We start from the raw sequence: 6,369 nt of genomic DNA, 5'->3' as shown, positions 1-6,369 counted from the left end.
GTTTAACTCTTGAAAAAACTTCTGGGGTAATTGTATTGGTAATGATTGAAATAAATATTGTAGTCTAGGGAATATATTCATTTTTATAGTATTTACTCTACCTACTAATGTTATTGGTAATGCCATCCATTTTTCAAGATCTTCCTGAATTTTTTTCAAAAGTGGTAAATAATTTAATTTATATAAGTTTTTTATATAATTATCAACTCTTATACCTAAATATTTTATACCATTTGCTGGCCATCTAAATTGAGTTATTAATCGACATTGATTATAATCTCCTTTAGTAAGAGGTAAAATTTCACTTTTATCCCAATTTATTTTATAACCCGATATTTTCCCATATTCTTCTAATCTATAAGATAATTTGCGTAGTGAATGTAATGCATCTGTTAAATAAAGTAGAACATCATCAGCAAATAAGTTAATCTTGTATTCTTCCTGATTGAAACCCTTAATATCTGGGTCCATTCTAATTAATTCAGCTAGTGGTTCTATTGCCAACACAAATAAAGCAGGTGACAATGGGCAACCTTGCCTAGTTGATCTTGTTAACTGAAATGATGTTGAAATTTGACCATTTGTCACTATTTTAGCTTTGGGATTAGTATTTAAGGTTTTAATCCATTTTATAAATGATGTTCCTAATCCATATTTTTCCAGTACCTTAAATAAAAAATCCCATTCCAATCTATCAAATGCTTTTTCTGCATTTCCTCCCTCTTTTGTGCTAAATGGATTATACTAAATAACCAAGTTACATTATCTGCCCATTGTCTAATTTTGATAAATCCTGTTTGATCCATATGCATTAATTTTGGTAAGCGTTTAGATAATCTATTAGATAAGACTTTTGCTATTATTTTATAATTGTTGTTTAATAAAGAAATAGGTCTATATGATGTTGGTTTTAAAAGGTCTCTATCTTTTTTTGGCAATACTATTAAAATAGCTGTTGAAAAAGATTCTGGAAGTTTATGCGTTCTTTCCGCTTAATATATTAACTCCATAAAAGGAGGAATTAATAAATCTTTAAACTTTTTATAAAATTCAGGTGGAAAACCATCTTCTCCTGGAGATTTATTACTTTGAAGTGATCCCAAAGCTTCTTCAACTTCCTTCAATGTAAAAGGCATACCTAATCCCTTCTGTTCTTCTGTATTTAATTTTGGAAGAGTTATTTGTGATAAAAATTCTTCTATCTTAACGTCATCATTCTTTAATTCTGATTTATACAACTCAGAATAAAAATTCTTAAAAGCTTCATTAATTTCTAGAGGCTTATAAGTAATTTCATTCACTTTTGTTCGAATTGCATTTATTGTTTTAGAAATCTGATCTGTTTTTAACTGCCATGCAAGATGTGATCTTTCACCTAGTTCTAAACTCTGTTTAGTTCTCATAATTGCTTTTTCTGTTCGATATGTCTGGAGTGTATTATATTTTAACTTCTTATTAATAAGTTGTCTTCATTTTTCTTCTGTCATATTTCTTTGAGATTCTTTTTCTAATTTTATAATCTCTTTTTCCAATTGATCTATTTCTATCATATATTCCTTCTTAATTTTAGAAGTATAACTTATTATCTGGCCTCTCAAGTATGCTTTCATTGCTTCCCACAATATAAATTTATCATCAACTGAATGTAAATTTGTATCTAAAAAGAACTGAATCTGCTTTTTCATAAAATCACAAAAATCTTGACGTTTTAGTAGAATTGAATTAAATCTCCATCTATAAATTGATTCCTCTTTATCTATCATTATCATTGTCATTATTAAAGGAGAGTGATCAGACAATATTCTTGCTTTATATTCCACATTTTCACTCTATCTTGAGTATTTGTTGATAATAGGAAAAAATCTATCCTTGAGTATGTTTTATGTCTATTTGAATAAAATGAATAATCCCTTTCTTTTGGATTGATTCTTCTCCATATATCAATCAAATTTAAATCATTCATCAATGATAGAGTTAATTTTGCTACTTTTGATTTTGTAATAGCCTTTGTTGATCTATTTAAATCTGGATCTAAACAAAAATTAAAATCTTCACCTATTAATATTTTATCATGTGCATTAGCCAAATTCAAAAAGACATCCTGTATAAATTTTACATCATTTTCATTTGGTGCATAAATATTCATAAGAGTCCATAGTTCTGAAAAAATTTGACAATGTATAATTAAATATCTTCCTGCCGAATCAATTAATACATTTTGTATTTTAATTGGTAAATTTTTATTAACCAAAATTGCAACTCCTCTTGCCTTTGAGTTAAATGAAGCTGCAATAACATTTCCAACCCAGTCTCTTTTTAATTTCTGATGTTCTATATCCGTTAAATGAGCTTCTTGTAAGAAAGCTATATCTATTTTCATTTTTTTAATATATGTTAAAATTCTTTTTCTTTTTATTGGTCCATTAAGCCCATTAACATTAAAACTTAAAAAATTCAATAAATTAGTCATTATTTTTATTTATGTTACTCCAATCTATAATAATACCTAATCTTTCAACTTTCATTGTATCCTGGGAAATCTTTTTAGAAGTCTCCATGTTGCTATGTGTGTCCCCACCAATCATCCAGGCAAAAGAATAGAAGAAAAATATAAAATAAAGAAAAAAACAAAATACCCCCCTACTAATGTTGTGAAAGAAAAAAAAACACAACATTACCCCCCTCTATTGTACGGGTCATGGCAATCGCCATGATTACACACATGAATCCCGTAGTAACCGATTCAAAGCTCCCCAGCCCCCCCCCCCCGCAACTTAAAAAGTATATATATATATAAAAACATATTATTCTCAATTAATATTTGTAAAATTTTACTTTTCTCCCTTATATCATCCTTAAATGTCCATCAGTTCCATTTGCTTTCTCTGTCTTCGTCTTTAACCATTACATTTAGAAATCTCTACATTTAATTAGCGAAGAGATGGAAGTTTTTGTGCGAACACCTCCGCATCTTGATAATTAGAAAAAAATCTTTTTCCCTCCTCCAAAAAAATTATCAATGTTGCTGGGTGACACATTGAAAACTTATAACCTTTTTCCCATAAAACATTTTTAGCTGGATTAAATTCTTTCTTTCTCTTCAAAAGGTTATAACTTATATCAGGATAAAAAAGAACTGGTTTCTCTGCTATCATCAACGGACCTTTTCTTCTTTTAGCACCCTGGGCAGCCGCCCTCAAAATCTTTTCTTTATCCTGGTATCTTAAACAACTTATCAAAATTGATCGCAGATTTTGATCATCTTGAGATCTTGGTCTTAAGGCTCTGTGCACCCTTTCAATCTCAATTAAAGTTTCTTCTCCCATTTCCAATTTTTCAGGAATCCATTTTTGAAAAAAATTTATTGGGTCTTCTCCTTCGGTACCTTCTTTAAGTCCAACAATTTTAATATTGTTGCATCTACTAAAATTTTCAAGCTTATCAATTTTTCCCACGAGTTGTTTTCTTTCTGATGTCCAGGCATCATTATCATCTTCCACCTTCTTCATTCTTCCATCCATTTCTTCCATTTTGACGTCCAAATCTCTAATTTTCTTTTCCATTTTTTCCTGTTTCTTTGTCATTTTATCAAACATAGCCTCCATATTTGTTATTTTTTCTTTAATTACTTTTTGGTTACTTTTAATTACTTTTAATGCATTTAATTTTTCTAATTTATGCATTATTTGCCTCAAAGTCTTTTTTGTATTTGAGGAACTTTCATCTTCTCCATCTTCGTCTGATTTTTCCAGAGAGTCCGGCTCTCTCTCAGACTCACTTTCACTGTCGGTTTCAGTCGCTGCTGGGATTTGTAGTTCTGGTTGCACTCGTTTGCGCATGCTCGTTCCTTTACGCTTGCGCAGTTCTCGTTGATCTTTCCCTTTAGAAATGGCCGATGCTGCCGCGGTCTCCTTTTCTGTTTCACCGGTGGTGTGTTGTTCCTGAGTCCGTGGTTCTTCGGTGGAAGTAGGCCTTGATTCTGTTCCAACTTGAGCGGTCTTCACGGTAGTAATTTTCATCGTCCTCTGTTTGAGGCATAGCTTAAAACAATCCAGAGTAATTTATAAGTAACCTTAAAAAAGTATGAATTAACTTTTCTTCACTTAAACATTAATTTATTAACTTTTTTACGGGAGGGCTGGGTTCCAGCGTCTCGATCCTACGTCCCCCCATATTTTCTTTTTTTTGCGTGGGAGAGCTGGAAGAGTTTCACGTGTACAATCATGGTGATTGCCATGACCCGTAAAATGTGTATGTGTGTGTGTGTGTGTGTGTGTGTGTGTGTGTGTGTGTGTGTGTGTGTGTGTGTGTGTGTGTGTGTGTGTGTGTGTGTGTGTGTGTGTGTGTGTGTGTGTGTGTGTGTGTGTGTGGTAATGTTGTGTTCTTTTTATTCGCAACATTAGTGGGGAGAGTACTTTGTTTTTTTTCTTATATATTAGTTATCTTTCTTTTATTTTTCTTTTTTTTTTTGCCTGGATGGGTGGGGAGAAACTCATAGCAACATGGAGAATTTTAAAGAGTTCCCAAGATATTATGAATGATTAATTTACTTAATTTTTTAAGTTTTAATGTTAATGGAATTAATGGACCTGTGAAAAGAAAAAGAGTTTTAACATATATTAAGAATATGAAAGGAGATATAGCTTTTTTACAAGAAACACATTTAACAGAAACAGAACATAAGAAATTAAAGCGGGATTGGGTTGGAATTGTCATTGCAGCATCATTTAATTCAAAATCGAGAGGAGTTGCAATTTTGGTTAATAAATCTTTACCAATTAAGATACAAAATGTAATAATTGATTCTGGGGGTAGATATGTGATTATACATTGTCAAATTTTTTCAGAAATATGGACTTTTATGAACATTTATGCACCAAATGAAAATGATGCAAAATTCATACAAGAAGTTTTATGGCTGAAGAAACATGATAAAATATTGATAGGTGGAGATTTTAATTTTTGTTTAGATCCAGTTTTGGATAAGTCAACTAAAATTGCTATAAAATCAAAAGTAATAAAACTAACTTTATCATTAATGAAAGATTTAAACCTGATTGATATATGGAGGAAAATTAATCCAAGAGAAAGAGATTATTCATTTTATTCAAATAGACATAAAACTTACTCAAGGATTGATTTTTTTTATTATCAAAAAGTATTCCAGATAGAGTGAAAAGTGTGGAATATAAAGCAAGAATACTGTCAGATCATTCCCCTTTGATAATGACAATGATAATGATGGATAAGGAGGAATCGATTTATAGATGGAGATTTAATTCAATTTTATTAAAACATCAAGATTTTTGTGATTTTATGAAAAAACAGATTCAATTTCTTTTGGATACAAATTTACATTCAGTTGAGGATAAAATTGTGTTATGGGAAGCGATGAAAGCATATATAAGGGGTCAGATTATAAGTTATACATCTAAAATTAAGAAGGAATACATGGCAGAAATTCATCAATTGGAAAAAGATATCATAAAGTTAGAAAAAGAATCTCAAAGATATATGACAGAAGAAAAATGAAGACAACTTGTTAATAAAAAACTACAATATAATACACCAGTCATATCATACAGAAAAAGTAATTATGAGAACTAAACAGAAATATTATGAATTAGGTGAAAGATCGCATAAAATTCTTGCTTGGCAGTTGAAAACAGAACAGGCTTCTAAAACAATAAATGCAATTAGAACAAGTGTAAATAAGGTTACTTATAAACCTTTAGAAATTAATGAAACTTCAAAATTTTTTTATACTGAACTATATCAATCAGAATCACAAAATAAGATAGCTGAGATAGATAAATTTTTATCACAAATAACCCTTTCAAAATTAAATTTGGAAGAACAGGAAGGATTAGATATGCCCTTTACATTAAAAGAGGTTGAAGAAGCGTTAGGATCACTTCAGAGTAATAAATCCCCAAGAGAAGATGGTTTTCCTCCTGAATTTTATAAAAAAAATTTAAAGATTTATTAATTCCTCCTTTTAAAGAATGCATAAACTCCCACAATCTTTTTTAACAGTGATCATAACTGTATTGCCAAAAAAAGATAGAGATCCTTTAAAACCAACATCATATAGGCCTATTTCTTTGTTGAATACAGATTATAAAATATTAGCAAAAATTTTATGTAATAGAATATCTAAATATTTACCAAAATTAATACATATGGATCAAACAGGTTTTATTAAAAACAGACAATCAATGGCTAATATCAATGGTTACTTAGTATAATTCATTTGGCACAAAAAAGAGAGGAAATGAGTGTGGTAGTTGCTTTGGATGCAGAAAAAGCATTTGATAGATTGGAATGGGATTTTCTATTTAAGGTATTGGAAAAATATGAGTTAGGAAA

This window comes from Hypanus sabinus, chromosome 6, assembly GCF_030144855.1.
Source record: "Hypanus sabinus isolate sHypSab1 chromosome 6, sHypSab1.hap1, whole genome shotgun sequence".
NCBI classification, from domain to species: domain Eukaryota; kingdom Metazoa; phylum Chordata; class Chondrichthyes; order Myliobatiformes; family Dasyatidae; genus Hypanus; species Hypanus sabinus.
This window is presented reverse-complemented; position numbering follows the sequence as displayed.